Source organism: Oryx dammah, unplaced genomic scaffold (genome assembly GCF_014754425.2).
Source record: "Oryx dammah isolate SB20612 unplaced genomic scaffold, SCBI_Odam_1.1 HiC_scaffold_27, whole genome shotgun sequence".
NCBI classification, from domain to species: Eukaryota; Metazoa; Chordata; class Mammalia; order Artiodactyla; family Bovidae; genus Oryx; species Oryx dammah.
The window spans coordinates 23,524,614-23,550,067 of NW_024070211.1; the positions used below are offsets into that span (position 1 = coordinate 23,524,614).

The following is a 25,454-nucleotide window of genomic DNA, read 5'->3' on the forward strand; positions in this document are numbered from 1 at the left end:
AAAGCTTAACACTCAGAAAACTAAGATCATGGCATCTGCTCCCATCACTTCATGGAAAGTAGATGTGGAAACAGTGTCAGACTTTATTTTTGGGGGGCTCCAAAATCACTGCAGATGGTGATTGCAGCCATGAAATTAAAAGATGCTTACTCCATGGAAGGAAAGTTATGACCAACCTAGATAGCATATTCAAAAGCAGAGACATTACTTTGGCAACAAAGGTCCGTCTAGTCAAGGCTATGGTTTTTCCAGTGGTCATGTATGGATGTGAGAGTGGGACTGTGAAGAAGGCTGAGCACTGAAGAATTGATGCTTGTGAACTGTGGTGTTGGAGAAGACTCTTGAGGGTCCCTTGGACTGCAAGGAGATCCAACCAGTCCATTCTAAAGGAGATCAACCCTGGGATTTCTTTGAAAGGACTGATGCTGAAGCTGAAACTCCAATACTTTGGTCACCTCATGCCAAGAGTTGACTCATTGGAAAAGACTCTGATGCTGGGAGGGATTGGGGGCAGGAGGAGAAGGGAACGACAGAGGATTTGATGGTTGGATGGCATCACCGACTCGATGGACATGAGTTTGGGTGATCTCTGGGAGTTGGTGATGGACAAGGACGCCTGGCATGCTGCAATTCATGGGGCTGCAAAGAGTCAGCCACGACTGAGCGACTGAACTGACTGAACTGAGTGATGCTGTTACTTCTCTCTGTTGTTTCTATTTCTTTCCTTTTAATGACTGTATATTGAGATTAAGTCAAATAATCTTCTATAAAAAATTGAAATTGTTTATTTGTGAGTAAAGAGTGGTTTATTTTGTTAATAAATCCTTCAAACCTAAAACTAAAGTAAAACTTTTGGTAAAACAGACCCACAGACACAGAAAACAAACTTATGGTTACCAAAGGATAAAGTGGTGAGGGGAGTTAGAAGTTTGGAACTCACACACACACACACACACACACACACAGGTATATGTAACACACATACTCATATATACGTAAACAACAAGAATCTTCTGTATAGCACAGGGAACTCTACTTAATATTTTGTAATAACCTATAAGGGAAAAGAATCTGAAAAAGAATAGATATAAACATGTATAACTGAATCATTGTGCTGTACATCTGAAACTAACACAACATGGTAAATCAACTATACTTCAATTAAAAATTTTTTTAAAGAAGTAAAGGCTTGGACTACATCAGTGTTTAGATGTATGTGTATAAATGATATATATGACAGGCTTGTTAAAAAAAATTCATATTGATATGGCTGCTGAATGAGTAGATCTCGAGATGGATTCCCAGGTGCAACTTTAATAAGAATCTCAAAGATGCTCTTGCAGCCATCTTTGGATTATACTTTTAAGAAATGCTGGCCTGTTGATCAGTAAGGTTCCTTCTTCACTCTAGATGTCTTTGAAGAAATGTTCAATGCTAGGATGACCCAGGCATCAGCAGCGTGTGCTGATAGATACAGTTAGTCAAAGATCACATTTACAGGGTCCCTTGAGGTTCAGTCATTGGTTCCTAGATCCTTCAGGGTAGAAATGCACAATGCATAGTTTGGAAAGACCACAGAGGCTTCTTTACTCGTCCCTTATGGAATTATTACTTTAAAAATGACAATGGATCTCTATGTCTGGTATGATTCAATAATTGACTTTTTCTTTAATAAGAACCAGTCTTTTCTCAAGGTCTTATAAGGATGGGGCATGGTTATCTGCATTAAATCTAAAATGGTGTGTAAGGAGAGGTGATAAGTGGGGAGCTGAAGAGGATAGAACACAGGGACCTTCTCCACAGCAGATTCTGGAAGCTTGGGACAGCAGGAGCTGCCCTACAGGGAGGCAAGAGGCCGTGCATTTCAGCTCCTGCCCTGTGACTAGCTACAGAGATTATTAAGCAAACTGTGATTAAAAAAAAAAAAATTCTTTTTCACTCAGAAGCAGTTCTTGAGATTTTAAACCCTCATTATTCCCACTCTGCAATCTGAGTCACCCTTGATAATTCAGGGGTCTTCCTGAACATTTGAAGACAGCTTTCTAACCTGGTGAAGTTGGGAACCTAGAAAAAGACGTTCTTTCTGTTTAGAACTGGAAATCTCAGAACACTTGCCTTCACTTTCCCCTTCCCAGACATATGTCCATAGGGACTGGAAAAACAATAATAAATTCTATTATCTATTGATTTCTATGATGTGCCAGGCACTATGGAAGGCACACCAGAAGAGTTGGTATAGGGCAGAATCAACAAAGAACCAAGACAGATCAGTGAAGATCAATTGCGTGACTTCCTCAGTGGCCCAGTAGCCTTTGTTCTCCCAGAGCAAGGTGTCCAGGTTCGATCCCTGCTCAGGGAACTAGATTTCACATGCTGCAATTAAAACCTGGAGCACCCAAATAAATAAACATTAAAAAAAAAAAACAAAAACAATCAATTGTGTGTTTCAGAATTAACAATAATAATGTTGTGGGCTGAATGTTTGTGTTCTCCCAGAAAAAAACAGTACGTGCATGCTAAGTTGCTTCAGTCATGGCTGACTCTTTGCAACCCTTTGGACTATAGCACCAGGCTCCTCTGTCCATGGGATTTCCCAGGCAAGGATACTGGAGTGGGTTGACATTTCCTCCTGCAGGGGATCTTCCTGACCCGGAGATCGAACTCACATCTCTTATGCCTCCTGCATTAGCAGGTGGGTTCTTTACTAAAGTGCCACCCAAGACACCCCAAACAACAGTAATGTTATGAATGAATGCTTGTCCCCTCAAAGTGTATCTGTTGTAGCCCTATTCTGCAGTGTGACAGAATTTAGAAACAGGGTCTTTATGGAAGAAACTAAGAGTAAATGAGGTCATGAGGGTGGGGCTCTGATCCAATAGGTTTAGTTTCCTTATAAGAGGGACATCAGAGTTCTCTTTTTCTCTCTCCCATTCATAGGCACGAAGAAGAGGTCGTGTGAGCACACATTGAGAAGAAGGCACCCAGAACCAAAGGGGGAGAGTCTCATCAGAAACTGACCATGCTGGCACCCTGGTTTGGAATTCCAGTCTCCAGAACTGAGAGAAAATAAATTTCTCTTCCTTAAACCACTCACTCTCTGTATTTTGTTATGGCAGCCCAACCAGAGTAATACAAGTAATCATATCTGTGAAGTTCTTTGGATTTCAAAAAACGCTTACAGCTAAGTATCATATTTCCTCTCACGACAAACCTAAAAAGGCATTGCTATTCTTCTTTCAAACTGAGGCTCAGAGAAATCAAATTACTTGCTCACAAACACAATCAAGAGGAAGCAAAATGGGCCAGTAACCTAGGTCTTCTGGTTCCCAGGGTCTGGTTGTCTAGTTCTACCCCCATGCAAATGGTATAGGGAGCTAGAAGAGAACACAGAAATGAAAACTTAAAGATATGAAAAAAGTTGTGATTGCCTTGAAGTTAGAGCCTAAACCAAAAGCTTATATCCAAGACAGGATGTGGTCATGAGACATAAACAACCCGTACTTAGAGCTGCAAGAGTGCTGAGTGAGGAGATCTCAACACCAGCTAGGCTGAGAAGGGGAAATTGTCAAGCATGAAAATTATTAATTCAGTGGCAGAGAAAGATGGTGAATTAAGTCCAAAATTGATCCCTCCCATTCTGCGGGTCCTTTGCAAAGTGACTTTTCCACTTCTCTTGTTTTATGCTAAATTGTGTCTCTCCAAAATTCATATGTTGAAGCCCCAACCAGTGTGGGTCTAATTTGAAGTTAAGCCTTTCAAGGAAGTAATTAGGATTGTTTTTCAGTTGCTAAGTCACATCTGACTCTTTGCAACCCTACTGCCTGCAGCATACCAGGCCTCCCTGTCCTTCACCATTTCCTGGAGTTTGCTCAAATTCATGTCCATTGAGTCAGTGATGCCATCTAACTATTCCATTCTATGTCATCCCTTTCTCTTCCTGCCCTCAGTCTTTCCCAGCATCAGGGTTTTTTTCCCAATGAATTGGCTCTTTGCATCAGATGGCCAAAGTATTGGAACTTCAGCATCAGTCCTTCCAATGAATATTCAGGCTTGATTTCCTTTAGGATTAACTGGTTTGATCTCCTTGCTGTCCAAGGGACTCTGAGTCTTCTCCAGCTCCACAGTTGAAAAGAATCAATTCTTCACTGCTCAGCATTCTTTATGGTCCAACTCTGACATCTGTACATTACTACTGGAAAAACCATAGCTTTGACTATGCAGACCTTTGTCAACAAAGTGATGTCTCTGCTTTTTAATATGCTATCTAGGTTTATCATAGCTTTTCTTCCAAGGAGCAAGCATCTTTTAATTTCATGGCTGCAGTCACTATTGCGGTGATTTTGGAGCCCAATAAAAAGAAAATCTGCCACTGCTTTCATTTTTTTTCCCATCTATTTGCCATGAAGTGATGGGACCTGTGAGTTTTAAGGCAGATTTTTCACTCTCCTCTTTCACCTTCATCAAGAGGCTCTTTAGTGCCTCTTTTCTTTCTGCCATTAGAGTGCTATTTTCTGCATATCTGTGAGGAAACAAGTGTGAGGCTCTTCTCCAATACAACTAGTGTCCTTATAAAAGGAAACAATAAAGATCTCTCTCTTTCTTTCTCTTCACACACACAAAAAGACTACATGAGGACACAGTGAGAAAGAGCCATTCACAAGACAGGAAGATAGGTCTCACCAGAAACCAACCCTAAGAGTACCTTGATCTTGGATTTCTAAGATCTCTGTGTGAGAATAAATGTCTGTTGTTTAAGTCTGTAATTTATTATTATGGCAGCCCTAGGTGACTATTGTCTCTCTCATCAAGAAGCAGAGCCTACTACTCCTCCTTCTTTGAGATAGTTCTACTTTGAATGTCACAGAAGTGACTGAATGCAACAGAAGTGTATGTATGTGAAAGTCACTCAGTCATGTCTGACTCTTTGCGACCCCATGGACTATACAGTCCATGGCATTCTCCAGGTCAGAATACTTGAGTGGGTAACCTATCACTTCTCCAGAGGATCTTCCCAACCCAGGAATCGAACTGGGGTCTCCTGCATTGCAGGCAGATTCTTTATCAGCTGAGCTACCAGGGAAGCCTTGCAACAGAAGTGACATTGTACTAAATCCAAGGCTAGTCCTTAAGAGGTCTTGCAAGTTCTGGTTTCACCCTCTCAGAGTCTTGCGCTATCATGTAAAGAAGTCTGCATATTGCTGGAAAATCAGCGTAGAAAGAAGCCTTTTAGTTTGAAATATGAAAGGAGGGGAAAGGCCCATAAAGATGAACAAAGTGGAGGAAAGAGAAGACGGAGTTCCAGCCAAGCCTGTTGAGGGTCCATATATGTGAGTGCTGCTGCTGCTGCTGCTAAGTCACTTCAGTAGTGTTCGACTCTGTGTGGTCCCATAGACAGCAGCCCACCAGGCTCCCCTGTCCCTGGGATTCTCCAGGCAAGAACACTGGAGTGGGTTGCCATTTCCTTCTCCAATGCAGGAAAGTGAAAATGAAAGTGAACTCGCTCAGTCGTGTCTGACTCTTTGCGAGCCCATGGACTGCAGCCTACCAGGCTCTTACGTCCATGGGATTTTCCAGGCAAGAGTGCTGGAGTGATGAGAGATGTCAGGAAGATGCTATTAATCCCATCCAGGAAATGGCTGGATATAGGATAAATAAAGGGAAGAGGTGTTGTCAGAATTCATTTCCATCTTCTCGTTTCTGTGACTGAGATGGTAGTCATCCCTTTAAAATCCTTATGGCAGAGGTCCCCAACCTCTTAGATCTAATGCCTGATGATCTGAGATAGAATTGATGTAATAAGAATAGAAATAAAGTGCACAATAAATGTAATGTGCTCGAAGCATTCTGAAACCAGCCCTCTTATCCCCTATCCATGGAAAAAAATGGTATTCCATGAAACTGTTTCCTGTTGCCCAAAAGGTTGGGGACTGCTGCCTTATGGAGTTCAGGAGGAAGAGATGCTTTGGCAAGGAGATAATAAATGGGCTTTAGAGATGTTAGGTGGGAGGCGATGGTGGGATATGAATTAGAAATATCTGCCAGGTATTTGGAGATAATGGGAATAGGAACTTGGACAGGGGTCAAGGCCATCTGTAGATATAGGCTTGGAAATCATCCAGAACTAAGCAAAGTTACATGCATCTAGAATGTCTCTGTTAAGAGTCCTTGGTTACAAGCAACAGAAACCAAATCTAACAAAGAAGAGTCCAGTGAGGACTTCTAATCAGAAGAGTCAGGGACCGAGGTGGTTCTGGAGATCCAGATGGGAAGAACTCATAAACAATCTTAGCAAGCTAGGATGAGTCAGTTCCAACTACTTTCCCCACTCCTTTCAGAATTCAGGGTCCTGGGAAGGGATCCAGTGAGTTTGGTCATATGTCCATCCCTTGGCTAGAAGAAATAAAGACACTATGTCTTCCACTGCCAACAAGGTGATGCATAAAGCAGGAGAGGTAATTCTTCAAAGGCAACCAGATTTGGCAATCAAAGGACAGGGAATAGATGGGGGTGGCCACAAACCAATCAATGGTCCTGCCACTGACAGAATATTTGAAGGAGAGGAGAACAGCTGAGGGCAGACAAGTGTATGGCACCCGCATGTGGAAGGAGGAAGATTTGATGAGCCAAAAATAAAGGCTGGCTGAGGAACTGGAGGAGAGAGAAAAGGCAAAGGAATTTCAAAAATGGACAAAACACCAGAGTTCCATGGTGCCAAGAGAACAAGGGTGATAATGAATGATGGAAAACCACTGGGGTTGGTATTGGAAGTTACTGGTAACTTTTGAGAGAGAAGGGTGGTGAGGGAGACACAGTGACGCAGGTATGAAGAGAGGGCAGAGAGAGTATGAAAGAAGAGACGTGGCATCCCTGTTCAGTGATAAAAGGAAGAAGCGTTAGGCTCTTGTCTTAATGGGTGAGCATCACAATGACCATCAGCGTCCAGGGCTTGCCATTTTCTTTGGTCAAATATAAGTAGCAAGTCATCCTCAACACAGCACCTAGCGATGTCTTTTCTCTGAAGCTCTTGGGGAAAAGTATTGATGACAATGGGAAAGTGTGAATTGTTTCAGAAGTTATAGCAAGAGGAAACTGGATTTATTTGAAAGCCAACGTGAAAGGGAAATAAAAAGACAATTGCCTATCATAAGCTAAAAAAAAGAAATCAGACCAAAGCAATAGCCCCAGAAACTAATTGTCTAAGTGAACTGTTGTAACCAATCTCCTTGCCTCTGGTTAATACCATCTTGTGAAACAGCATTTGCATCTGTGAAGTTGTGTAACAAGTCCACTTGTGATGAAATGTATTTTAAATTAGGGGTTAGATAGGAGAGGAACAACCATTATTATCTTATTATAGAAACATCAGTAGTTCTTCCAGACAAAACACCATCACCCATTGGGAGCTAAGGGTAGTTTTTATTTAAATACAAGGTCATACTGTTTGGGTGTTTGAGGGAACGGTGGGGGTGGGGTGGGGGGGTGGATTTTCATCTTCTTCCAAAGCACTCAAAGCTGGACCTCTTCCAAGAGAGGAAACGAGACTAAATAGATCATTTGTTTTATTCTGTTTGGGCATTTTCTTGCATTTCTCCCAACTGCAGCTTATGGACACAAAGCCAAACTCAGAGACTGGCTCGAGCTGGCTAAACTCCAGGTCACTTGAAAAAAAAATTTTTTTTTTAAGGAATAAACAATTTGAAGCTCTATCAGAGGATTAAGGCAAGCCACACAATTGAAGGACAAAACGAAATCCTGCTATGAATGTGAAGTCGTAGAAAAAGAAGTGGGTAGGAGCGTTAAACGATTTGGACTTTTCAAACAAAACAGAGGTAGAGACAGGAGGGAAATGCTGATTGAAAATGCACACCAGTGAAAAATCCATTTCAGTGAGGGTCAAACACCAGAGGAACTGCTGCTGCTCACGGGCACCAAGTGAGATAGGAACAACACAGCTTCTTTCGGGCAGCCCCTAATGATGGGTATCAACGTGACTGGTCACTTGAGTGACATGGAAAGCTTGAGAGATTGCACCTATGTCCTCTTGCTGGCATTGGGGAGACCGGCCAGCAGCCTCCATGCACATTCTGTAGCAAGCATAGTTGATATTCCCAGCATATCGCACTGGCAGAATGGGCCTTTGTCTTGAATCACTTCCCTCTGGGAGGCACTCATTGGCAGTCTCATCCAATGTCCAAGGAGAGAGAAAGGCCCATTAGTGGCTAGGCATAGTTCAGCATATTAGTTAACACTGCATCCTGTCTGATTTCAGAATTGACAAGTCATGTACAGTATTGCTCAAAACGTTCCTTCGACAGTCCTGGGTAGAGCGGGAAAGTGAATGGTCAGAGACAAGTTCCAAAGATTTCGGACTGTCTTTTATAGATGAAGAATCTGAACCCTCACTATGTTCTAACTGGGAAAATAAAACATTTTTCACCTTAAAAAAAAGTTGATTCCATTAAAACAAGAGACTGACACCTTTAAAATAATATTCATTTCTTTCAAAAATCAGAGTAATTTTACCAAAAATTTGAAATTGAAAGTAATTATCAAAGTGTTTGAGACATGAATCAATCTAGCCATGTTAATATCCTGATTGTGATGTTATACAGTAGTTTCATAAAATGCTACCCTTGGGGCAAACAGGACAAAGCATACAAGGAACCTTTGTTATTTCCTACAACTACAATGCGAACTCACAATTATCTCAATAAAAGTGTCCAGTTTAAAAAACGTGATGGAGGAAGCAGATAAGAATCCACCTGCCAATGCAGGGGACATGGGTTCGATCCCTGGTCCAGGAAGATTCCACATGCCACGGGAGCAACTAAGCCAGTGTGCCACAGATACTGAGCCCACGTGCTGCAACTACTGACGCCCGCGAGCCCTTGAGCCTGTGCTCTACAAGAGAAGTCACCGCAATGAGAAGCCGGCGCATCGAACCTAGAAAGTGGCCCCCACTCGCCACAAGTGGAGAAAGCCCACGCACAGCAACAAAGACCCAGTGCAGCCAAAAATAAATGTTTTCAAAAGTGATAGAGATAGAAATGGATGGGGGGGATCAGGCAGGCTTTCATAAGCTGGCTTCACCTACATCTTGGTTCTCATTTGTTTCTCCTCTAGTCCCCTGGGTGACTCCTATCTGGAAGACATGAATCCCAGTTTCTCAAACACATGAATCCCAGTTTCTCCACCTCTGGGCTTTCTCCTCTATCCTCTTCCACCTCCATTTCATTGTTCCCAGCTCCAGCTCACCCTGCCAGATGAGACCAAGCGATAACCCTGTCCCTGAAGCAATACCTAACCTTGCTAATAGTTACTTGGCACTTGTCCACCCATTAGTCAACAAAGATTTATTGAGCAACTACTTTGATGGAGTACTGGCTTCAGGCACTGAGAACTAGGTGAGTTAGAAACCACATTCAACTGGTTTCTCTTCCCTGCTTTCTGGTAGTATATATTCTAATGAGGAAGGATGGGGGAAAAACTAGCCAAGAAACAGGTGAGAAAAAAATCATGATGAGAGTTATGAAGAATGTAATGGGTTGGAGAAAGGAGGAAGTGGCTTTAGCTCAAGTGACCAGGAAAGGTTTTCTAGAGATGGTGACATTTGAGTTGTGACCCGACGTAAAAGTAGTCATTAGGAAGACTGTAGGGAGGAAAAAAAAAGCATTTCAGGCAGAGGGAACAACAAGGAAAAAGGATCTATATCTTGCATATACCTGAATATAAATACTAGACATGAGAGTAAAGCACTGAAAGGCATTTTCTCTTGGTGGACTGTTTCCTTTTTGTTTTAGGGCCAAACCTCCCACAGATAATTTCCCTATATGAGAGGCTGTGAAAACCCTTCTAAGAGTCCAAGATGCTCTCATCAGTACGTGCAAGCTTAGTTCAAGGACGTGTTTCAGATTTACATTTTTTTTTTTTTTCTCACAGTTGGGGCTGTGGGCCTGGTGATGAGGATTCCGCACTGTTTAAGGGCGACATAAATTATATGTCATTAAAGTTGGGTACCCACGAGCCTAAGTTGACGCAAAGGAGGGCTGAATACGGGAGATCTGGGTAACACAGATGGAAGTGGGACAGTGATTTGTCGCCAGCCTCTGGGGTCTGTGCCTCTCTGCCGCGCACAAGGTCCCATTGGCGGCAGTAACCGGTTGGGAAGGGCCGGATGCCCTGGGCTCTGCGGGTATCTTACGCTGTCACCACAAGCAGGAATTCAGTTTTCTGGATTCCCTCGTCTGCCTATTGCCTAGGGCGACCAGCGGGAGAAGTCGGCTCTGGGGCACCCGGCGATCTGTCCGTCCCCAGCAGCGACCTGGCACCGTTCACCCCATCACCCGGAACGGTAGGCACTCTCCCGGGGCGTCCCACCTCGTCTCTCCCGGAGCGGGCTGGGGGCTGGGGGTGGGGGTGGGGGAACAAGCCCAGACGACTAGCCCGGCGTCCCAGGGACGCACCGCGAGTCCTCGGGTCCCTCCCCACCTCCCACACCCCCTGCCGAGCCCGGCGACCCACGTGCAGCACGGCCCGGGCCGGCGCCGCACCTCGGGGTCGGCGTGTCTCCCGGCGCTGTTCGGGCGCAGCCCCGGGACGGGGACCCGCAGGGAGCCGGGGGCCTCGGCGGGGCGGCGGCGGGAGCGGGGGCGCCCGGGAGTGCGGGCGCAGGGACGCGGCAGCCGCCGGCACACAAAGAAGGCGGCGGGAAGGCGGGGCGGGGCGGGCCGGGGGCGGGGGCGGCAGGAAGGGGCGGGGGCCGCGCGGGCAGCCGATAAAGCCCCCGCCGCTGTGGCCGGCGGCTCGCGCTGTAGGGCTGCCGGGCTGCGCGGCTAGTGTAGGCGCCGCCGCCTCTCTCCTCGCCGCTCTTCCTCCTCAGACTTCCCCCGCCCCGCCAGTACCCGGCTCCGGCTCGGGCCGCGCCGCGCCCCGCGGCCGCCACCTGGGGATCCCGAGCGAGGGGCGGTGAGTACAGGGCTGCGCGCCCGCGGCCGATCCCCGGCGCCCGAGGGGTGGGAGGGGAGCGTCCGGGGCTGGTCCCGGGGCTCCGCGCGCCGCAGGCTCCGTGCCGCGACCTTGCGCCCGGCCGGGAGGCTGCGGGGCGAGCGGGGCCCGAGGGCGCCGGCGTCGGGCGGAGGAACTTTCTCAGTCTCGCCCGACCGGGTTGCCTCGGCCACGGCGGCGTGCGGGCCCGGCCCCGCGGGGAGCCGGGGTGGGACCAGGGCTGGGAGCCGAGGGGCGGCGCGTGCTGTGGCGTCCAGGTGTGCCCGCGACCGGGAGTTCTGGAGCCGCCGTGGCTGCTGCCGGTCCGTCCTAGCGGGCGCCCCTGACCCTGAACTTGGGGTACCCAGGTATCGCGGGCGTCCCCTACCCCGTACTTTACTGGTGCACCTCCTGTTAGGGAGGACTCCTACGGACTCCTACTTGTTACCGCTGCCTGAGCAGGGTGGGGGTAACCGGTGGTTGGGGGGAGAACCTTTAAATTGGTTTCCTGCCTCCGATTTAACCCTGTGGAGCAGATCTTTCCTTTTTTTGTTTTTGTTTTTAATCGCCTGTCGCAATGGGACTTGCAATACTGATTAGTGCCTACAGGTAAGGTCAAAGTACTCAGAAATTCTGGGGGAACTGGGTGTTTAATTTGCCTACAAACTGAGTGTTGAGGGAAGGCTTCTATTACATAAGACAGCACTCCACCTTCAGGTGTCATGGAAGATGCTGTCAAAGGTTTTACTGTTTTAATGAACGAAAAATAATCTTCGCCTATGTCTCTCTTGAGAAATCTCGAATGCTGCTGTGGCTTGCTTTGACTACTTCTCAGGGAGCGTTTTTATATTTATATTCTTCTATTTAGCATCAACATAAAAAGGTGTTTGAAGATTTGACTTCCTCTTTCAAGCCAGGAAGCAGTTTACTTCTCTGAACTGTTCAGGCGCAATCTACGTGATAATTTTATACTTTGGAGATTTTATATCGAAAGTTGAACACTAATAACTGGGAAAAATGTAAGCGTTGCTAATTTGTACATCTAAAGCACACTTCAAAAACTGAAGATACCTTCAATGCTGTCTGCATATCTAAATCAGTAATTATGTGCTGTTTGCAATATTTCAGTGAAAATTTTCTTCAGGCATGCAAATGAAGGTGTTAGCTGAAATCATGTAAGGTTTCTTTCAACTCTGAGGTTTGATTCTTTCTTGAAATGAGGTTCAACAATATTGTACAGTTTAGGGCAATTACTGAAGGTCAGCAAGGTGTCATCTTTCTTTTTTTTTATTCTTTAAAAAATGAATCTATGAAGAAAATTTCATCCCTCGTGAACTTCACTTATTAGTGTAATTTTAAAAGGACAGAAATGAGTCAGTCTTTAAAGGACAGTAATTTTCAGTTCCACATGTCAGTAACTAGATACTAGTCAGAAATTGTTTGAGGTGGCAGAGTTGGAAATGAGGTGGGGACCTAGTAAGGTCCCAGCTACCCGTCTCTGTGGCCATCCTCTGCCAACCAGTCCCTCTCCCACAGCATGGACAACTTTGACCCGTGGGCTTTCTCTCCTCCCCTAGTCCCACAGTTCATGTGGAAGATGCTCCCATGCCTGCTTCTTTGATCATCTCAACTCCAGGGACCTCCACCCACTCTCGCTACTGGGTCCTGTACATCCAGGTCTTGCCCTCACCCAGAGTTGCTCAGCTTCTGAAATCAGCATCTCAGTGTCTCTGCACCACAGGCTCCTTCCTTCTGGGTTGCAGACTGGTCCTCCCATCACAACTCTTCTTGACCATAGGAGATCTCTTCCCTACCCTCCTTCCCCTTTGGCAGGTGACTAATGACCCATTCAAATCCTGAAAGATGATGCTGTGAAAGTGCTGCACTCAATATGCCAGCAAATCTGGAAAACTCAGCAGCGGCCACAGGACTGGAAAAGGTCACTTTTCATTCCAGTCCCAAAGAAGGGCAATGCCAAAGAATGTTCAAACCACCAACCTAGATAGCATATTAAAAAGCAGAGATATTACTTTGCCAACAAAGGTCCATCTAGTCCAGGCTATGGTTTTTCCAGTGGTCATGAATGGATGTGAGAGTTGGACTGTCAAGGAAGCTGAGCACCGAAGAATTGATGCTTTTGAACTGTGGTGTTGGAGAAGACTCTTGAGAGTCCCTTGGACTGCAAGGAGATCCAACCAGTCCATCCTAAAGGAGATCGGTCCTGGGTGTTCATTGGAAGGACTGATGCTGAAGCTGAAACTCCTCATGCGAAGAGCTGACTCATTGGAAAAGACCCTGATGCTGGGAGGGATTGGGGGCAGGAGGAGAAGGGGACGACAGAGGATGAGATGGCTGGAGGGCATCACTGACTCGATGGATGAGTTTGAGTGAACTCCAGGAGTTGGTGATGGACAGGGAGGCCTGATGTGCTGTGATTCACGGGGTCGCAAAGAGTCGGACATGACTGAGCGACTGAACTGAACTGAATGACCCATTCTGCCGGGAAAACAGGAGTCACTGGATTGATGTCTCTCCATGTCCTACCCCATTTCCTTCCCGCAGACTTTTCCACAGTTACCCACATCCAGGAAATCTTAAGCAGCTGTTGTGTCCAGGCACTTTGTTAGGCCCTGATGTATGGTAAACAGCAGGTCCCTGCTCTCCTGGAACAGTCTTTCTTGTGGAAGCAGGCAGACACAAAGCAAACAACCATGCTCTGATAGAGTTGCAATAAGGTAGAATAATAGAAGAAAAATCGGGGGATGGGCAGGGACGTAGAGAAGACCAGAGAGACAGACACTTATATGACAGTGCCTCATGTCTCCCCATGAACTCTTTTTTTAAAAATTAATTTATTTTAATTGGAGGGTAATCACTTTACAATATAGTGTTGGTTTTTGCCATACATGGACATGAATCAGCCACGGGTGTACATGTTATCAGTATTTTTAAAACACCATAACCTCCTTGTCCCTGCATCCCCAACTCAGCTCTAGTGACCACCTGTGTGTCCAAGTCTTCTTAAGTGAGTTAACCCTTCCTCAGGCTCCCCTTTCTTCTCAACTCTCTGCAACCTGGCCAGTCTCTCCAAAGTAGGAGTTGTTGTTCAGTTGCTCAGTTGTGTCCAACTCTTTGCGACCCCATGGACTACAGCACACCAGGCTTCCCTGACCTTCACTATCTCCCAGAGCTTGCTCAAACTCATGTCCATTGAGTCGGTGATGCCATCCAACCATCTCATTCTCTGTCACCCCCTTCTCCTCCTGCCCTCAATCTTTCCCAGCATCAGGGTCTTTTCCACTGAGTCAGCTCTTCTGCATCAGGTGACCAAAGTATTGGAACTTAAGCTTCAGCATCAGTCCTTTCAATGAATATTCAGGGTTGATTTCCTTTAGGATTGATTGGTTTGATCTCCTTGATGTGCAAGGGACTCTTAAGAGTCTTCTCCAACACCACAGCTCAAACTCATCAGTTCTTTGGCACTCAGTCTACTTTATGGTCCAACCATACATGACTACTGGAAAAATCATAGCTTAGACTATATGGACCCTTGTCAGCAAAGTGATGTCTCTGCTTTTCAATATGCTGTCTAGGTTTGTCATAGCTTTTCTTCCAAGGAGCAGTGTCTTTTAATTTCATGGCTGCAGTCACCATCTGCAGTGATTTTTGGAGCCCAACCAAGTAAAGTCTGTCACTGTTTCCATTTTTTCCCTATCTAGACACCACAATTCCTGAAGGATCTGAGGATGTCCTGTAGACCTTTCTGCAGGACTGCGTATGGATCTTTCCTCTTTTTCTCATGGATACTTTTCTTCCTTAGTTGCCATCTCCTCCTGGTTTGCCTTCTGCCTCCCTGGAAACTCCACTACCTCCTGGGGTGTCCTGGGGCTCAGTTCTCATCCATATTGAGCTCTACGAGGAGTGTTAGAGTTCCCATTTCCCCATGGCTTCCACTTTCACCAGTTCAAAGTCCCAGATTGTATCTCCAGCTAGCTCCCTCCAGTCTAGTGGGCTGATCCATGCTCTTGAGGTAGAAAACCCACAATAAGTCCAAAAGCAATTTTAGTTTTTAATCATCCACCCCACACCTGTTTCATCCTTAGCAAAAACCTGTCCCGTTTTATGTGATGGCACCACCATTCACCAGGGTGCTAAAGCAGGGACCTCCCAGTGTCACCAGACTCCTCCAGCAACCACCAGCCCCCCCACCATCCGGACAGTCACCAAGTCCTAGTCCTAGTGCTGGTGCTGTGAAATCCGTTAAACTTCTGCTCCAGTCACTATGGCCCTGTTCTGCTTTGCAGTCCAGAAGTGGCACAGTGATGGCCAGTGTGCCATTTCTAGCTGGCAGACATGTCATTGGCCTGAACACAAGTCTACAGAAATTGAGTTAATCTTTAGAAAGGTTAAGTTATCACTTGGATTTACAGCTACTCTTAAAAACCAGGGGCCCTGGAACAGGAGGCCTGCATTGCCAGGTAGCAGCACGTGGCTGGCATGGAGCTCCCAGGGCCCGGGTAGGCTGGAGACTGCTTGCTTTCCACTCCCCCTGGACCCCCGGTCCCTCCTTACAGCAGCTTCCCAGTGCCCATGGTCTTCTGAGCTGGCAGCCACAGGCTGGGGGATGACCACGGGCAGCCCTGAGTGACTGACTGCCCTGTCTCCTGCCTGGTCTTTCACACCAGTGTTGTACCGCTTTCAAACCATCGTCCACGTTGCTGCTGGCCTACTCAGTGCCTCCCTCTTGGGGACAAAGCCCTATTCTGAAGGAGTAGCTGTGTTGTCATAAGGTAGGTATCTCAGATTGAAGACGTGATCTTTCTGTTCACGTTTAAAGGTGCTGTACCAGAGTTTTTCAAAATACTTTTGAGCCTCTTCAAGGAGAGTTGCTGATACATAATTCTGGTGTTGTCTCACCTGTACTGAGATGCAGTCTCTGCTGTTTATAAACCATTTCCACAGACCTCACCACCCTCCTCCTGCCCCATTACCACGGGAGGAGACAGGGCAGGCTGAATTCCGTGTCCCAAAGCCAGAAGACCTCAGCCCTTGGAACATGGCGGAGCTCATTTCACATGGTGCCCAGAGTCAGGCACTGTGTTCCCAAGATCGCTTAGCTCCCTTTGGGCAGTCCTATCCCAGAAGTCCTCAGCACTCAGCCAGGGAACTTTCCACAGTGCCCTTCTCTCCAGCACCTCCCCAGGCCACTGGCCATTTGTAATGACCTGACAAAGGCCAAGCTTTTCAGTCCCTTCCCACCTCCCTGCGTCATTGTTGTTCAGTCGCTAAGTTGTGTACAACTCTTTGCGACCCCATGGACTACAGCACACCAGGCTTCCCTGACTATCTCCCAGAGCTTGCTCAAATTCGTGTCCATTGAGTCGGTGATGCCGTCCAACCATCTCATCCTCTGTCACCCGCTTCTCCTCCTGCCCTCAATCCTTCCCAGCATCCAGGTCTTTTCCAGAGAGTCAGCTCTTGGCATCAGGTGGCCAAAGTATTGGAGCTTCAGCTTCAGTATCAGTCCTTGCAATGAATATTCAGAGTTGATGTCCTCTAGGATTGACTGGTTTGATCTCCTTGCTCTCCAAGGGACTCTCAAGAGTCTTCTCTAATACCACAACTTTATTTTCTTGCAAAACTGAACTCCCTGCAGATTCTCACACCATGATGCTGCCCTTGCCTCCTGACCTTGGCTCCTACTGGACCTCGGCCTGGAATTCTCTTTCTCCATCTTCTGCATTTGTTGTCTGGCCAACTTCCACTTTTTCAGGACTCATGTCTAGTGTCACCTGTTCCAAAAAGTCTTTCCTGAAGACCAGTAGTATCTGCCAGTCCTCCCTGATGCACATGTGGTGTGTTTACACACACATGTACACTACCCACTGGATGCCTTTCTGATGGTAGTTACTGTGTCATAGCAAAGTGCTCTCTCCACCAGATTCCCAAGTGGTGTGAAGTTGTGCCTGAGTTCTGGTTACATTGACACCAGCAATGGTGTATGACCCAAAGGCATTTAATGGATGTTGAACTAAACCATTTTCATATCTTTCACAAGTTTGTTGCACATTTTATGAAACAGTGCTTGTCTTCTGGGCTTAAAGGGGAGCTTTGCCTCTAGACTTCTACCCCTGGTGCTGGTACTTCTACACTTAATCTATATCCTAACATAAAAAGAATATTTGATCAACCATGTCTTCTAAGACAGAACATTACTGAGAAAAAAGTAGAAGTCTAACACAGAAGGGCTTCTGTGGCTGTGTTCACTTCAGTTATCCCCATTTGAACACTTTTTGGCTTCGTTCCGTCTTCCTTGAAGTCCACTGGCTACACTTTGTATTTCACAATTTGTAGAAGGTAGAATCATTGTTGTTCAGTTTGTGAGTTGTGTCTGACTCTTTGCGATCCCATGGACCATAGCCCACCAGGCTCCTCTATCCATGGGTTTCTCCAGGGAAGAATATTAGAGTGAGTTGCCATTTGCTTCTCCAGGGTATTAGAGTGAGTTGCCATTTGCTTCTCCAGGGGATCTTCCCAGACCAGGGATTGAACCCATGTCTTCTGCATTAGCAAGTGGATTTTTTCCACTGAGCCACCAGGGAAGCCCACAAGGTAGAACACCTTCTAGCTCCTTTTCAATGATGGTGATAGCATGTCTTCTTTCTGACCCATTTTTTGTTGTTGTTACGATTCTTTTTTTCCCCCCCAGTATTTGCCAGGGCAGTTTTTGGGCTAATGTCTTAAGCTAAGTTTAGTGGAAGGAGGCCTGGGTTGGGAGAGGGTCTGCACTGTGCCATAAAGGATTTTTATAGTTGACCATTTGGATCTTAATTTCCTTACCTATACAATAGGTGTGTTGAAATAGTGATCTCAAACATGTCTTATTAAAAAAAAAGAAAAACAGTTTAACTTCTTGGCTTATTTTCCTTTCTGATCCAGCTTTCTCATAAATATCAGGCCTAGATGAAATTTTTTCTTAAATGCAGTTTTATGTTTATCTTCATGAAATTAATTCTTTTCATTTTTTCTTTTCAACCAAACAAATCATTCATTTTGGCTCTTTAGGGCTCAGGAATAGCATTGAGGCCCAACAGGAAGATGTATTTGGTTTGTATTCCTACTTGGAGGCATTTATAAAAATGTGTGATACATTGAGTCCCATATATTGGGATCTTCTTTGTAAACCTCTGTCTCCATTCATAAATGTGTCCGCCTTCTCTTTGCAGAACCATCTTTCCTCATGAGTAGATTGCATGTCTAATCTAAAAATCAATATTGAGTTTAAAAAAATACCCTTAGGTATGGAATGGAGTCAAATGCAATAAACTACATCTTTAGGTTATTTCTTATCTCTAAGTTCACAATTTGTCTAAGAACACTGAAAGACCAGGACAATTTTATTTCTCTTTTGAGAAATGCTACCTTTCACCTAACAGGCCAAGTCAATTTACACAGTAAATGATTCTTCCTTTATTCTGCTGTTAGATTTCCAGGTCTGGATGTCAGCCCAGTCCAGAGAAGTTGGCGTTCCTTCTGTGCCTCTTTTTTGTGCATGGGGATGCCAATGAGCCTCAGCAGTCTTCTATTTGTAATTCCATTCATGCATTTTGACAAACATTTCATCCCCATTTCCTCCCTGAATTCCTTCAAAGGTTGGGGTGGATGCCCTAATTCAAGATGAGACCAGGAACACCCCATGCTCCTGCCTCAGTCTGACCTCAGACTTTGCCCTTTGCCTCAGAAGATAATTGGAAAATTGGAGCCCACTGTGCCTTTTAATTTTTATCAGTTCATTCTTGGGAGAATGATAATATGGAGACATTTTAATGTAAAACAGAAATAAATCCTATGAAAAAACAGAAAGGATTTCTTACAGTGATTGCAAACCTTGGTGAATATACTTTGTTTTGTTTTTGTAATGCCCTCCCCCACCTTACAGCAGTGAGAAGTCCAGTAACCTGGGGAATTTCTATGAGCAAGATAAAAATAGCATCAGTCCTTTGTCCCCGCCCTGTGTCCCACCCCCCGCATACCCTCTGCATTTAGTGTCAACTAATACAGCTTTAGAAAAAAAATAGCTATTTGTTTTCGGCCCCAGTTTTTATGGGCCAAATCTTGAAAGTGAATGTGGGCAGGTGAGAAAGTTTAACGCCGAATACGAACCCTACTGGAAAATGAACAAGGTGACTGAAAATGAAAATAGATGTTTCTTTCTTTCTTTTGAGAAAATTGAGTACAAATAATGGCTGTGTTTGCCTTTTCTACTTAAAAAAAATTTTTTTTTTTTTTTTGTCTTTTTAACCAATGAATCCACTTAGGAGAAAATTATTTTTATTGAGGATTTGGACACTGATTAGATTATATGCACTTTAATTACTGTCTGATCTTTTGGTTACAAGTGCAGAAGTATAATCAAGTGTATTCAAAATAGCTGACTCAAAAACATGGAGAGCCTGAGGGGAGCTACTGGCTTACATTGCTGACCCCGAGCCAGGGCAAGGGTGCTTTGGCCCTGGAGGTGACCGGAACTAGATACACTAGGTACTCACGCCCTTGAGCCTTTTTTCTCTCCCACCCTGTCTTGTCTCTGAATATGACTGCAGGCACCTTCAAGCTGACCTCCCTACAGCCTGAGGATCAAAGAGGAAAGCTGAGCTTCCTGGCTGTCCAGGTCAGAAAAAAAATCCGAGGGAGGCACTCTGATTGGCTCAGGTTGGGTCATGTGCCTTTCCCTGGACCAACAGCTGTGGGCAGGGGAATAAGTGACTGTGATTGGCCAGGTTCTGAGTCACGTGTCCAAAGCCTGCAGTCAGAGGAAGAAGGCTATTGAGAGAGGTGGGCTGGTTAGTATTGGTATGCAGTTGACAGAGGCTCAGCGTCATCTCCTCCAGCCTCATGGCTCCTTGTAGGACTGATACTAACATCATTCCCATTCAGACAGTTGTGCAGAAGCGTGTAGAGCAGCCCAGATATCCGTGGTTACTCATACAGCCTGTGTGTGTCGCCAGAGCCTGAACCCAGGTCTGTAAACGTGTGAGCTCTACACTACGAACCACCGAAGATTTATGACTCATCAATATTTATAACCTCTCAAAAAGAAACCTATGTCAAACTGCGGGCCTCCTTTCAAGAGACTCTCTTCTTTCCTTGCTGTATGATGTCCTTCAATAAGACAACCAAAACAGAAACGGAAAGAGGCTAATACTTTTGTGTTACCTTTGAAGTAATGTTTTCACGCCTTTGGGCCCCTGGGCCCAGTTGTTTCTTAGATGTTTTTTTTTTCCTGAGACTCACACTCTAAAATTAATACTGACTTTTGGATTGAAAAGGTAGAGTGCATATACCCAGAGTCCAAGGGAATAACATATGTTTAAGCTGAGCTAAAGAACAAAGGTGACATTATTTTTAAAGGATGTCTACTCCACAACTGTGTAGAGACTTAGGGTAAAACATTGAGATTTAACTTGTTTTTATGGTTTTCTTTATATTTAACTTTATTTCAGAGTTTGTCATATCTTGTGGTACGCGTTCTCCCCATCCTCCTCTTCCTTTGTATAGTGTAGTAATTAAGAGTGTGGAGGATGTAGAGATGAATGGGCTTTCATCTGTATCTAGATTATATCGAATACAAGCTGGAGGTCAGGAGGCTGTAGCCAATTTGCTAGACTTCTCCAAGCCTCAGTTTCTTCATCTGTGAACTGGGCATGAAGGTGTTTTGTGTGTTTTAGTCACTAAGTTGTGTCCAACTCTTGCAATCCCATGGACTGTAGCCACCAGGCTCCTCTGTCCATGGGATTCTCCAGGCAAGAAGACTGGAGTGGATTGCCATTTCCTTCTCCAGGGGATCTTCCCAACCCAGGAATCAAACCCAAGTCTCCTGCATTGCAGGCAGATGATTCACCAACTGAGCTATGAGGGAAGCCCGGGCATGAAGGTACTCACATCTTAAGTGTTGTGAGGATGCAGTGGAGAGTATGCTTTAGGTGCTGAGCACAGAGTTCTGAATGGAGTTGACTTGCAGGAGATGAGATGGAGGTGGGATTCTATTTGTCACAGTAGTCCATGTGAACGTTTCACTCCTCTGGGACCTGCGTTTTCATTGTGCCTTTGACCTCATGAATGAGTCACTTGCTGTCTGTGTTTGCATGCTTAGTTTCCAGACCCCTTTTCTATAAAACTCTCGTGAGCAGTATTCCCAGTGATCAGCTGGTCATCTGTCTTTCCCACAAGCTTCCAGCTCCTCCAGTATTGGCCACAGAGCAAAGGATAGCTGGTGCATGAAATAAACTCCTTTTTAGTCCACTTTTGAGAAAATGTAAGCAGCAGTGTTACCATTAGGTCTTTCTAGGGATGCATTGCAGGCTAGCCTTGTCAGACTGGGTGCTTTTTTTTTTTCTTTCTTATTGTAGTTATGAAGAATGAATAAATTACACAATAGGAAAAGTAATCTTAGGTAAAAGTAATCTTTAAGATTTAGGTTTCTGCAGATGCAGTATCCAAAGTCTTCCCCTTTTATTCTTGTTTGTCCGACTATGAAAAAGTCATTCTATTGTATCCAGTGATGTCCATATATCCAGAAATAGCTATTTTAAGCACATGGTGAACATATTTAAAACCCATGGTCATCTAATTATGATTTGATTCCTTCAGTATACAAAAGAGTTTTGTGAATGTTGGATTAACCATTGCCAACATTCCTGGATAGGAAATGTATTTTCTACTGCCATTAGTATGATTTAAGAATTTTACTGGCAAATATCCATGTGGAACTTTTTATAGCACCCAGTGTATGCCTGAACCTGAATTGTTGCTCGGACAATGAGTTGGGAAATGCCAAGGAGATTCTGGGTGATGACTTAATTATAGAGTTTTCTTTCTAAAAGTGTGAATTTTCTCTTTGAAGTTACTTTAGTGATAGACTCATATCGTGTCTTGCCAAACCTGTGTTCGTTTCTTAAAGACATGTTAATTAAAATAGCAACTTAGAAGATTGGCCAGAGATGCTGAACTATTCATAGTGAACCTCTTCTTGTGCAGCTAGGTCATTAATCATGACCAGTGCTAGTCATACTAATGTGAATTGATTCAGCAGTTACTGAAAACAGAGTTGTTTCATGCACGTATATCACTTATTAAAGTTTCTTTAAGAAGGATAAGTATATTATATATATATACATTGGCAAAAATGTGCTTCTCTCATACCCTCTAAAATGTGTTCTAGTTATTTGTGTGTGTCTTCTCTGCCCCACTAGGAAATCTTCAGGATTTTGTAGTCTCTTTTATTCCTCTGGTCTCCTTCCACAGTACTTGACACAGAGGAGCCCAAAGATGCTTGAGATGAAGAATGGGTCATCAGGGTGCCAGGTGCTGTGAGACACCTTTTATACATGATCTTATTGAATCTAAACAGACGGAAATTAAGTAAGGTGGAAATTAGTTGTATTTCACAGGTGAGAACATTGAGATTCAAGTGTGTGAAGCACCCTTCTGACATTCCTGCCCATGGGATGTTCACTCCAGGTCTGGGTGTCTCAGTAGAGATTTTTGATTCTGAAACAGTGTTTTCAGGGAACAACTAAGGCTAAACAATGGTGGTCGAACCCACAGACCATGACTGGATGGAGGGTGACTTGGGAAGTCAAATGAACCTAGATTTAAGTGTCTTGTTCTACGCTTAGTAGTTTTATGTCTGCAAAATACTCTCGCATCCTCCATCCCTCCGCCCCACCATCAGTCCTGAGCACCATTTCCAAAGCTAAAGAATGGAGATGATAAAGGGTGCAGCTTCATTGCATAGAGAGATTGAACTGTTCCTGTTTTACAGACAGGGAAATAGGAAGTATTACGAACTAGGTCACTTGACCAGCCCTAGGATGTTCTGTGAATGAGGAACTCGGAGGCTCCCTGAGGGTCAGGAAGCTGGGCAAGAAATGGACTGTGTCCAGGTCTCAGTTTCCTCCCCCTTGAATTGAGTGCTGTGATACCCACTTTCCAGGAGCCTGGGAGGCCCAGCCATGCTGATGCTAAAACCCTTTCCTCAAGAGGAGTTTCCCAAATGGCAGTTGCTACAACTCACGTATGTTTGTATGCGTGTGTCTGTCTGTGTAGAGGTAAGAGTGTGCGCAATGTGAAGCGTTGGCTTACACCTGACAAGCACAATCGTGCACATGGCCCTCTCGGGTAATGTGCCCTTTCTTTTTCTTTCAGGTTACTCTCCACAATATCCATTTTGCCCTAAATTGTGGAGAATTACTATTTACTTATTTGTATCTGTAATAAAAGTTGGCCATTTAGTCTCTCTTGTGCTGTCTATGGCTAAATACATGGAGATGACTTCTCCATGGCAGAGAGATCAGATCTCATAAAAAATATGGCAGTTTTAATGTATGACTTTGCAAAGTGTAAAACGTTACTTGTACGTAACTTTCAGTAAATACTCTAGACTTCAAGACACTGAAGTGTCCCAAATTGCAGCAAGGCCTGCTCTTTTCTGGGTCAAGTATTCCAAACTGGTACCTTGGAGATGCCTAATGAGTCACTAAAAAGCATTGCAGGCATGCTAAGTCAGTCACTTCAGTTGTATCCGACTCTTTGCAACCCTATGGACTATGGCCCTCCAGGCTCCTCTGTCCATGGGTTTCTCCAGGCAAGAATATCGGAGTGGGTTGCCTTGCCGTCTTTCAGGGGATCTTCCCAATCCAGGGATGGAACCCACGTCTCTTACATCTCCTACATTGACATCCGGGTTCTTTACCACCAGCATCATCTGGGAAGCCCCCAAAGGCACTAAAATGGGGGAATTTTGTCTGTGAAAAAGAGTGTCCTAGTTCAAAAACTGTGTGAATGTGAAGTGAAAATTTTTCTGAAATTGTCCCTCAGACAAAGAGAGGTTTGCTCTATATTGGGGTCCTTACAAAATCTTCCATTTTGCAAAGATCTTGATATGTTTATTGGTCAGAGCTTACCAAAAGCACCGGATGGATGAGAATCATAAGAACACAGACAGAAAGCACATAAGCCTGAAATCACCTTTATCAGTACTTAGTATGAGTGCTTAGAGAGATTGCATGATGAAAAGGCATTTTTTTAAAAAGGCAGAGAAATTGAATACAGGCTTAGTCATTATTCCTGAGGTCATGGTTTCACAGTCACCAAATATTGAATGTGTTGTGTTAGTTATGGTCAAGCTAGTTGCTGTAACAAGTAAACCCAAACATGTGCCATGGCGCAGACGTGATGGAACGTTATTCTCCGCTTGCATAGAGCCCCAGGTGGATGTGTTGTTTTCCAGCCTGGTGATTCAGTGATGCAGCCTCTTTCCATCATGTGGTTCCACTTCGTTTAACAGGTGGATTCTGAGGGCGTGATGCTGGTCGGCATCAAACTGGTGGAACCAGAAAGGTCACAGCAGGTTGCATATGGCAGATCTGGATGGGCCAGGCCTGCAGGCAGCATTTCTACTCCCATTTTGTTGACTGTATTTCAGTCTTATGGTCACTCTCACCTATAGCACAAGCTATCACCCTGTCTTCTGAAGAAGAGGAAATGGGTTTGCTGAGAAGGTTAACTACTTTGTCAGGTCAAATTTTATCTAAGCCACAAAGGGTCACTTTAAAATGTAACACAGCCAGTAATATGCTGTGGGGATCACGGATATAGTTTTGTCTGTGAGGGCCACTGTTCTGAAGATCTGTGGGGGGGGTGCTTCTTATGGCTTAGGATAGACTTTTTTCATGAAGTGTCACACACGGATTTGAAAAGTGCACTATCACAGGCAGCTCGGAAGGAAAGTAGATAATGTGCTGAAGGAAATGGTTAGACTCAAAAAGCGATGACAGGCATGGAGATGTCTGGGGAAAACTCTGAATTAAATTGCTTCATGGAAGGTGGAAATGGAAAGGTTATTTCTAGATCATAATATATGTGATTTCACATACAGTCATAAAGTTTATTTAGTCATGTTGACCGGAACTTGCAGGATGGGGGTGCTGGGATGGAGGTGTTGGGATTCTCTGCTGGACAAGGGAACTGTCTTGTTTGGGAGACACCATGTACTCAAGCACAGATGGTACTTAGGACATAAAAAAAACAGAGACTTTCATGCTGGAAGAAGGGGCACCTCTTGCAGCAGTGTGGCGGAGGTTTGGCAGATGTGCTCAGAACACTGTTCAGCATCCAAGAGCAGAAGGTGAGGCGAAGCTGGGGGAAGGGATCAGTGCCACTCCTGAGCTCTGACTTGGGGAGTGAAAGAGGACCCAGAGGGAGTGGACGGGGGGAGGCAAGTGGCAGGACTACCTCTGTCTTCTCTCTGGGACCACCTCTGCCTTCTCTCCGGGAGAAGCCTCTGGAAATGTCCGTCACATGGTGGTGGGCATGTCCATGTCGTCTGAGGCCTCTTTCTTGCCATGTGATGTGAGGCAGATGACTCAGCCTCTCTGCATACCTGTTACTTCAGCTCAAACCCAAAAGGC

The 25,454-nt window shown here is 45.0% G+C and overlaps 1 protein-coding gene across 1 annotated transcript in view; it reads left to right on the forward strand.

Moving 5' to 3' along the window:
- The first annotated feature begins 10,776 nt into the window (after nt 1-10,776).
- Nucleotides 10,777-25,454, forward strand: part of SERPINE2 (serpin family E member 2) — a 68,489-nt gene continuing 53,811 nt past the window's right edge. Inside the window, exon 1 of the mRNA XM_040228478.1 lies at nt 10,777-10,965. The gene's annotated coding sequence lies outside the window, so the exon portion shown is untranslated. The remainder of the gene's footprint in view (nt 10,966-25,454) is intronic.